This window comes from Tamandua tetradactyla, chromosome 20 (assembly GCF_023851605.1).
Source record: "Tamandua tetradactyla isolate mTamTet1 chromosome 20, mTamTet1.pri, whole genome shotgun sequence".
Lineage (NCBI taxonomy): Eukaryota > Metazoa > Chordata > Mammalia > Pilosa > Myrmecophagidae > Tamandua > Tamandua tetradactyla.
In genome coordinates this window covers 52090464-52100555 of record NC_135346.1, presented here as the reverse complement: position 1 = coordinate 52100555, position 10092 = coordinate 52090464, and positions in this window count along the sequence as shown.

Here is a 10092-nt window from a genome sequence, read left to right as displayed (position 1 = left end):
GAAGAAATAGAAAAACTGAAAAAACAAATCACAGAACTTATGGAAGTGAAGGACAAAGTAGAAAAGATAGAAAAAACAATGGATACCTACAATGATAGATTCAAAGAGACAGAAGATAGAATTAGTGATTTGGAGGATGGAACATCTGAATTCCAAAAACAAACAGAAACTATCGGGAAAAGAATGGAAAAATTTGAACAGGGTATCAGGGAACTCAAGGACAATATGAACCGCACAAATATACGTGTTGTGGGTATCCCAGAAGGAGAAGAGAAGGGAAAAGGAGGAGAAAAACTAATGGAAGAAATTTTCACTGAAAATTTCCCAACTCTTATGAAAGACCTAAAATTACAGATCCAAGAAGTGCAGCGTACCCCAAAGAGATTAGACCCAAATAGGCGTTCTCCAAGACACTTACTAGTTAGAATGTCAGAGGTCAAAGAGAAAGAGAGGATCTTGAACGCAGCAAGAGAAAAACAATCTGTCACATACAAGGGAAACCCAATAAGACTATGTGTAGATTTCTCAGCAGAAACCATGGAGGTTAGAAGACAGTGGGATGATATATTTAAATTACTAAAAGAGAAAAACTGCCAACCAAGACTCCTATATCCAGCAAAATTGTCCTTCAAAAATGAGGGAGAATTAAAACATTCTCAGACAAAAAGTCACTGAGAGAATTTGTGACCAAGAGACCAGCTCTGCAAGAAATACTAAAGGGAGCACTAGAGTCAGAACCGAATAGACAGAAGAGAGAGGTATGGAGAAGAGTGTAGAAAGAAGGAAAGTCAGATATGATATATATAATACAAAAGGCAAAATGACAGAGGAAAATATTATCCAAACAGTAATAACACTAAATGTTAATGGACTGAATTCCCCAATCAAAAGACATAGATTGGCAGAATGGATTAAAAAACAGGATCCTTCTATATGCTGTCTACAGGAAACACATCTTAGACCCAAAGATAAACATAGGTTGAAAGTGAAAGGTTGGGAAAAGATATTTCATGCAAATAACAACCAGAAAATAGCAGGAGTGGCTATACTAATATCCAACAAGTTAGACTTCAAATGTAAAACAGTTAAAAGAGACAAAGAAGGACACTATATACTAATAAAAGGAACAATTAAACAAGAAGACATAACAATCATAAATATTTATGCACCGAACCAGAATGCCCCAACATACGTGAGGAATACACTGCAAACACTGAAAAGGGAAATAGACACATATACCATAATAGTTGGAGACTTCAATTCCCCACTCTCATCAATGGACAGAACATCTAGACAGAGGATCAATAAAGAAATAGAGAATCTGAATATTACTATAAAGGAGCTAGACTTAACAGACATTTATAGGACATTACACCCCACAACAGCAGGATACACCTTTTTCTCAAGTGCTCATGGATCATTCTCAAAGATAGACCATATGCTGGGTCACAAAGCAAGTCTTAACAAATTTGAAAAGATTGAAATCATACACAACACTTTCTCGGATCATAAAGGAATGAAGTTGGAAATCAATAATAGGCAGAATGCCAGAAAATTCACAAATACCTGGAGGCTCAACAACACACTCTTAAACAACGAGTGGGTCAAAGAAGAAATTGCTAGAGAAATTAGTAAATACCTTGAGGCAAATGAAAATGAAAACACAACATATCAAAACTTATGGGATGCAGCAAAGGCAGTGCTAAGAGGGAAATTTATTGCCCTAAATGCCTATATCAGAAAAGAAGAAAAGGCAAAAATGCAGGAATTAACTGTTCAATTGGAAGAACTGGAGAAAGAACAGCAAACTAATGCCAAAGCAAGCAAAAGGAAAGAAATAACAAAGATCAGAGCAGAAATCAATGAAATTGAAAATATGAAAACAGTAGAGAAAATCAATAAGACCAGAAGTTGGTTCTATGAGAAAATCAATAAGATTGATGGGCCCCTATCAAGATTGACAAAAAGAAGAAGAGAGAGGATGCAAATAAATAAGATCAGAAATGGAAGAGGAGACATAACTACTGACCTCACAGAAATAAAGGAGGTAATAACAGGATACTATGAACAACTTTACGCTAATAAATGCAACAATTTAGATGAAATGGACGGGTTCCTGGAAAGACATGAACAACCAACTTTGTCTCAAGAAGACATAGATGACCTCAACAAACCAATCACAAGTAAAGAAATTGAATTAGTCATTCAAAAGCTTCCTAAAAAGAAAAGTCCAGGACCAGATGGCTTCACATGTGAATTCTACCAAACGTTCCAGAAAGAATTAGTACCAATTCTCCTCAAACTCTTCAAAAAAATCGAAGTGGAGGGAAAACTGCCTAATTCATTCTATGAAGCCAACCTCACCCTCATACCAAAACCAGGCAAAGATATTACAAAAAAGAAAACTACAGACCAATCTCTCTAATGAATACAGATGCAAAAATCCTCAATAAAATTCTAGCAAATCGTATCCAACAACACATTAAAAGAATTATACATCATGACCAAGTAGGATTCATCCCAGGTATGCAAGGATGGTTCAACATAAGATAATCAATTAATGTAATACACCATATCAACAAATCAAAGCAGAAAAATCACATGATCATCTCAATTGATGCAGAGAAGGCATTTGACAAGATTCAACATCCTTTCCTGTTGAAAACACTTCAAAAGATAGGAATACAAGGGAACTTCCTTAAAATGATAGAGGGAATATATGAAAAACCCACAGCTAATATCATCCTCAATGGGGAAAAATTGAAAACTTTCCCCCTAAGATCAGGAACAAGACAAGGATGTCCACTATCACCACTATTATTCAACATTGTGTTGGAGGTTCTAGCCAGAGCAATTAGACAAGAAAAAGAAATACAAGGCATCAAAATTGGAAAGGAAGAAGTAAAACTATCACTGTTTGCAGACGATATGATACTATACGTTGAAAACCCAGAAAAATCCACAACAAAACTACTAGAGCTAATAAATGAGTACAGCAAAGTAGCAGGTTACAAGATCAACATTCAAAAATCTGTAGCATTTCTATACACTAGTAATGAACAAGCTGAGGGGGAAATCAAGAAACGAATCCCATTTACAATTGCAACTAAAAGAATAAAATACCTAGGAATAAATTTAACTAAAGAGACAAAAAACCTATATAAAGAAAACTACAAAAAACTGCTAAAAGAAATCACAGAAGACCTAAATAGATGGAAGGGCATACCATGTTCATGGATTGGAAGACTAAATATAGTTAAGATGTCAATCCTACCTAAATTGATTTACAGATTCAATGCAATACCAATCAAAATCCCAACAACTTATTTTTCAGAAATAGAAAAACCAATAAGCAAATTTATCTGGAAGGGCAGGGTGCCCCGAATTGCTAAAAGCATCTTGAGGAAAAAAAACGAAGCTGGAGGTCTTGCGCTGCCTGACTTTAAGGCATATTATGAAGCCACAGTGGTCAAAACAGCATGGTATTGGCATAAAGATAGATATATCGACCAATGGAATCGAATAGAGTGCTCAGATATAGACCCTCTCATCTATGGACATTTGATCTTTGATAAGGCAGTCAAGCCAACTCACCTGGGACAGAGCAGTCTCTTCAATAAATGGTGCCTAGAGAACTGGATATCCATATGCAAAAGAATGAAAGAAGACCCGTATCTCACACCCTATACAAAAGTTAACTCAAAATGGATCAAAGATCTAAACATTAGGTCTAAGACCATAAAACAGTTAGAGGAAAATGTTGGGAGATATCTTATGGATCTTACAACTGGAGGCGGTTTTATGGACCTTAAACCTAAAGCAAGAGCACTGAAGAAGGAAATAAATAAATGGGAACTCCTCAAAATTAAACACTTTTGTGCATCAAAGAACTTCATCAAGAAAGTAGAAAGACAGCCTTCACAATGGGAGACAATATTTGGAAATGATATATCAGATAAAGGTCTAGTATCCAGAATTTATAAAGAGATTGTTCATCTCAACAACAAAAAGACAGCCAACCCAATTACAAAATGGGAAAAAGACTCGAACAGACACCTCTCAGAAGAGGAAATACAAATGGCCAAAAGGCACATGAAGAGATGCTCAATGTCCCTGGCCATTAGAGAAATGCAAATCAAAACCACAATGAGATATCATCTCACACCCACCAGAATGGCCATTATCAAGAAAACAGAAAATGACAAGTGCTGGAGAGGATGCGGAGAAAGAGGCACACTTATCCACTGTTGGTGGGAATGTCAAATGGTGCAACCACTGTGGAAGGCAGTTTGGCAGTTCCTCAAAAAGCTGAATATAGAATTGCCATATGACCCAGCAATACCATTGCTGGGAATATACTCAAAGGACTTAAGGGCAAAGACACAAACGGACATTTGCACACCAATGTTTATAGCAGCGTTATTTACAATTGCAAAGAGATGGAAACAGCCGAAATCTCCATCAACAGAAGAGTGGCTAAACAAACTGTGGTATATACATACGATGGAATACTATGCAGCTTTAAGACAGGATAAACTGATGAAGCATGTAATAACATGGATGGACCTAGAGAACATTATGCTGAGTGAGTCTAGCCAAAAACTAAAGGACAAATACTGTATGGTCCCACTGATGTGAACAGACATTCGAGAATAAATTTGGAATATGTCCTTGATAACAGAGTCCAGCAGGAGGTAGAAACAGGGTAAGATAATGGCCAATTGGAGTTGAAGGGATACAGATGGTGTAACAGGACTAGATACAAAAACTCAAAAATGGACAGCACAATAATACCTAATTGTAAAGTAATCAGGTTAAAACACTGAATGAAGCTGCATCTGAGCTATAGGTTTTTGTTTTGTTTTGTTTTGTTTTGTTTTGTTCTTACTATTATTACTTTTATTTTTTTCTCTATATTAACATTCTATATCTTTTTCGGTTATGTTGCTAGTTCTTCTAAACCAATGCATATGTACTAAGAAATGATGATCATGCATCTATGTGATAATGTTAAGAATTACTGATTGCATATGTAGAATGGTATGATCTCTAAATGTTGGGTTAATTTCTTTTTTTCCGTTAATTAAAAAAAAAAATAAAAAAAAAAAAAAAAAAAAAGAGAAGGGATAATTGGACCTGAAGGGATACAGACTGTACAACGGGACTGGATATAAAAACTCAGAAATGGACAGCACAATACTACCCAATTGTAATGCAATTATGTTAAAACACTGAATGAAGCTGCATGTGAGGTATAGGTTTTTTTTTTTTCTTTCTATTATTGTTTTAATTCTTATTCTGTTGTCTTTTTATTTCTTTTTCTAAATCGATGCAAATGTACTAAGAAATGATGAATATGCAACTATGTGATGTTATTAAGAATTACTGATTGTACATGTAGATTGGAATGATTTCTAATCGTTTTGTTAATTCTTTTTTTAATTAATAAAAAAAAAAGAAATTTGAAAAAAGAAAAAAAAAAGATTAAAAGGAGAGATGTTTATTTGGTGCAAAATTGATATTTTGGGTACCATATTATCTAATTTAACTTGTATGGTCAGTTTACTTGAACACCATAGGTACATAGAATCTCGAATAAGGTGTGAACGCTTGTTGGTTTGTACAGGTTGATGTGATGCCCTGATATATCCCAGCATAATTTGAGCAGAGAATAAAAAAGTATTTGCAAAGTCCCATTGGGACACTGGAGAGAAAGGAGGAAATATTAAACTTCCCCATATGGGGAATCCCTGATATTCTTGCAAGCAGTGGAAACAACCAATTCAGTAAACTGAGCCCTCAATCTTGGGCCTTGTCCCTATGAAGTTTATTCCTGCAAAGGAGAGGTTAAGCCTACTGATAATTATGCCTAAGAATCACCTGCAAAGAACTTCTTTTGTTGTTCAGATGTGGCCTCTCTCTTGAAGTCAATGTGTCAGTTTGAAAGGATGTATGTACCCTAGAAAAAGCATGCTTTATTCCTAATCTCATTTTGTAAAGGCAACCATTTCTTCTAATCCCTATTCAGTACTATATGTTTGAAATTTTAATTATATCCTCTCCCTGGAGATGAGACTCAATCAAGAGTAGTTGTTAAGCTGGATTAGGTGGAGACGTGTCTCTAGGTGGGTCTTGATTACTTTACTCGAATCCTATAAAAAGAAAAGCATTTTGGAGAAAGAAGGAGATTCAAAGAGAGCAGAGAATGCTGTAGCACCACAAAGCAGAGAGTCCACTAGCCAGTACTTCGGAGTTGAAGAAGGAAAATGCCTCACGGGGAATTTCATGAAACAGGAAGCCAGGAGAGAAAGCTAACAGTTGACACCGTTTTAGCATGTGCCTTTCTAGAAGAGAGAGAAACTCTGACCGTGTTCGCCATGTGCCATTCCACTTGAGAGAGAAACCCTGAACTTCACTGGCCTTCTTGAACCAAGGTATTTTTCCCTGGATGCCTTAGATTAGACGTTTTTACAGACTTGTAATTGGGACATTTTCTTGGCCTTAGAACTGTAAACTAGCAACTTATTAAATTCCCCTTTTTAAAAGCCATACCGTTTTTGGTATATTGCATTTTAGCAGCTAGCAAACTAGAACAGCCAACTTGGCAGGGAATCTCACTGCTCTTCTCCTCTATGTGGAACATGACTCCCAAGGATAGAAATCTGCCAGGCGATGTGGGACCTGACTCCCAGGGATGAGTCAGGACCCAGCATCTCACCCTAGAATGAGAAAGTCTTTTTGACCAAGGGAGAAGAGAGAAATGAGACAAAATAAAGTTTCAGTGACTGAGAGATTTCAAACACAGTCGGAAGCTTATCCTGGAGATTATTCTTATGCATTATATAGCTATCCCTTTTTAGTTTATGGTGTATTGGAGAGGCTAGAGGAAAGTACCTGAAACTGTAGAATTGTGTTCCAGTAGCCTTGATTCTTGAACAAGACTGTAAAACATATAGTTTTTACAATGTGACGGTGTGATTGTAAAAACTTTATGTCTCATGCTTTTTTTATCCAGGGTATGGACAGACGAGTAAAAAGAAAAGGATAAAAAAGGAATAAATAATGGGGGATCATAAAGTGTAAAAATTTGAGTAGATTGAAATATTGTGGGTCAATGAGAGAGAAGGGTAAGGGATATGGGATATATTAGCTCTTTTTTTTATTTTTTTGGAGTGATGCAAATGTTCTGAAAATGATCATGGTGAGGAATACACCACTATGTGATGATACATAAGCCATTGATAGTATAATATGGTTGGACTGTACATGTGTGTATTTTCCTCAATAAAATATATATATTTTTAATTCCAACTGCCTACTTTTGAGAATGGGAAAGCCTATTATCAAATTTATTTGGAAGGATAAGGGGCTCCAAATAGCCAAAAGCATCTAGAAAAAGAACAAAGTTGGAGGACTCACGGTTCCTGACTTTAAAGCATATTACAAAGCCACAGTTGTCAAAACAGCTTTTTTGTTTTTGTACTGTTACAGGCATAGATAAAATGAACAATGGAATTGAGATGAGAGTTCAGAACTAGACCTTCACACCTATGACCAATGGACTTTTGAAAAGACTGCCAAATCCACTCAATTTGAAAAAATTGTCTTTTCAACAAATGATGCTGGGAGAACTGGATATCCATATGCAAAAGAATGAGAGTGGACCCTTATTTCACGCCCCAAACAAAATTAAGTCAAAAAGGATTAAAGGCCTAAATGTAAAATCCAGGACTATAAAACTCCTAGAAGAAAATTTTTAGGGAAGCATCTTCAGGATCTTGTGTTAGGCAATGGTTTCTTACACTTTACACCCAAAACACAAGCAATGAAAGAAATAATGGATAAATGGAACCTCCTCAAAATTAAAAACTTTTGTGCATCAAAGGACTTTGTCATGAAAATGAAAAGACAACCTACTCAATGGGAGAATATCTTTGGAATCCACATATTCAATAAGGGTTTAATATTCCAGAATATATAATGAAATCCTACAACTCAATGATAAAAAGACAAACCAATTAAAGAAATGGGCAATAGACTTGAGTAGACATTTCTCCAAGGAGAATGTACAAATGGCTGTTCAACAGATGAAAAGATGCTCAACACCATTAACCATCAGGGAAAAGCAAATCAGAGCCACAATGAGATATCATCTCATACCCACTAGAATGGGTACTGTTAAAAAACAGAAAAATTACAGGCTTTGGTGAGGATGTGGAGAAACAGGAATATTTGTTCATTGCTGGTAGGAATATAAAATGGTACAGCCACAGTGGTAGACTCAGGAAGCTAAGTATAGAATTACCATATGACTCTGTAATCCCACTTCTAGGCCTATACTCCCAAAGAATTGAAAGCATTTTGCTAAGTGAAAGAAATCAGACACAAAAGACTACATATTGTTTGATTCTATGTATATAAAATGTAAATATAAATAAATTTATACCAAGACAGAAACAGCTTAGTGGTTATGTAGGGATGGGGAAGGATAGAGAGATTGAGTGGTGACTGCTGGGGATGGGTACAGGGTTTTTCTTCTTTGGAGTAATGAAAATGTTCTACAATCGATTGTAGTGATGAATGCACAACTCTGTGAATATATTAAAAGCCATTGATTGTACAGTCTGGATGGATTGTATGGTGTGCTGGTTTGAAATGATGTATGTACCCTAGAAAAGCCATGTTTTAATCCTAATCCCATTTTGTAAAGACAGCTGTTTCTTCCAATTCCTATTCAGTATTGTATGTTTGAAACTGTGCTTAGATCATCTCCCTGGAGATGTGATAATCAAGAGTGGTTGTTAAATTGGATTAGGTAGAGGCATGTCTCCACCTATTTGGGTGAGTCTTGATTAGTTTCTGAAGTCCTATAAAAGAGGAAACATTTTGGAGAATAAGAGATTCAGAGAGAGCAGAGAAGAATGATGTAGCCACGAGAAGCAGAGAGCCCACAAGCCAGCAACCTTTGGAGATGAAGAAAGAAAATGCCTCCCAGGGAGCTTCGAGAAACTGGAAGCCAGGAGAGAAAGCTAGCAGATGTCACCTTGCCTGCCACGTGACATTCCAGATGAGAGAGAAACCCTGACCATGTTTGCCGTGTGCTTTTCCACTTGAGAGGGAAACCCTGAACTTCATCAGCTTTCTTGAATCAAGGTATCTTTCCCTGGATGCCTGTGATTGGACATTTCTATAGATTTGTTTAATTGGGACATTTTCTCAGCCTTAGAACTGTAAACTAGTAACTTATTAAATTACCCTTTTAAAAGCCATTGCATTTCTGGTATATTGCATTACAGCGGCCAGCAAACTAGAACATATGGTATATGACTATATCTCAGTAAAACTGCTTAGGAAACGATGCTGGCAAGGCCATGCTCTCTTTAGGCTCTAGGGGCAGGGGGCTTCTTCCTTGCTCTTTCAGCTTCTGACGGCCCCAGGCTTTCCTTGGCTTGTCCCAGCATCACTCCCATTTCTGCCTCCATCTTCACTTGGCCATCTTCTCTCTCTCTGTCAATCTCCTCTTCTGGTAAGGCCATCATCGTATTGCATGTAGGGCCCATCCTACTGAGGGTATGACCTAATCTTAAGGAATTATATCTGCAACAGTCCTCTTCCCAAGTAAGTTTACATCCTGAGGTACTGGGGGTTAGGATCTCCACATATCTTTTGGGAGGACACAATTCGACCCATAAGAAGTGGGATCTGCATTTCAGGGGCTGATATATTAATTAGAAGTACTGTGGATTCTAACTTCACACTCACAGCAGCACCGATTTCCGACTTACACTGGCAGGGGAGAACAAGTGGGCTTTATTGAGGATCGTTGGACTAGATTTCAGTGTTAGCAGACTCTGAGCATGGGCCTCTGTTTAAAAATAGAAACCCAGTGCTTAATACTCACTCTGTTTTTAAGGCACTCTTAAATCAAGGGGCGTGGGGCCATTAAGTGCCAAGGAAAACCAGTTAAACCAGAAACTGTGAGTTTTTACCCATAATGTGTCTTTTATTTTTATACAGCAACTTAACAGGAAAAGTTCCAATAAAATACAGCTAACATTTATTGAGCATTCAACAATATGCTGGGTACTATAA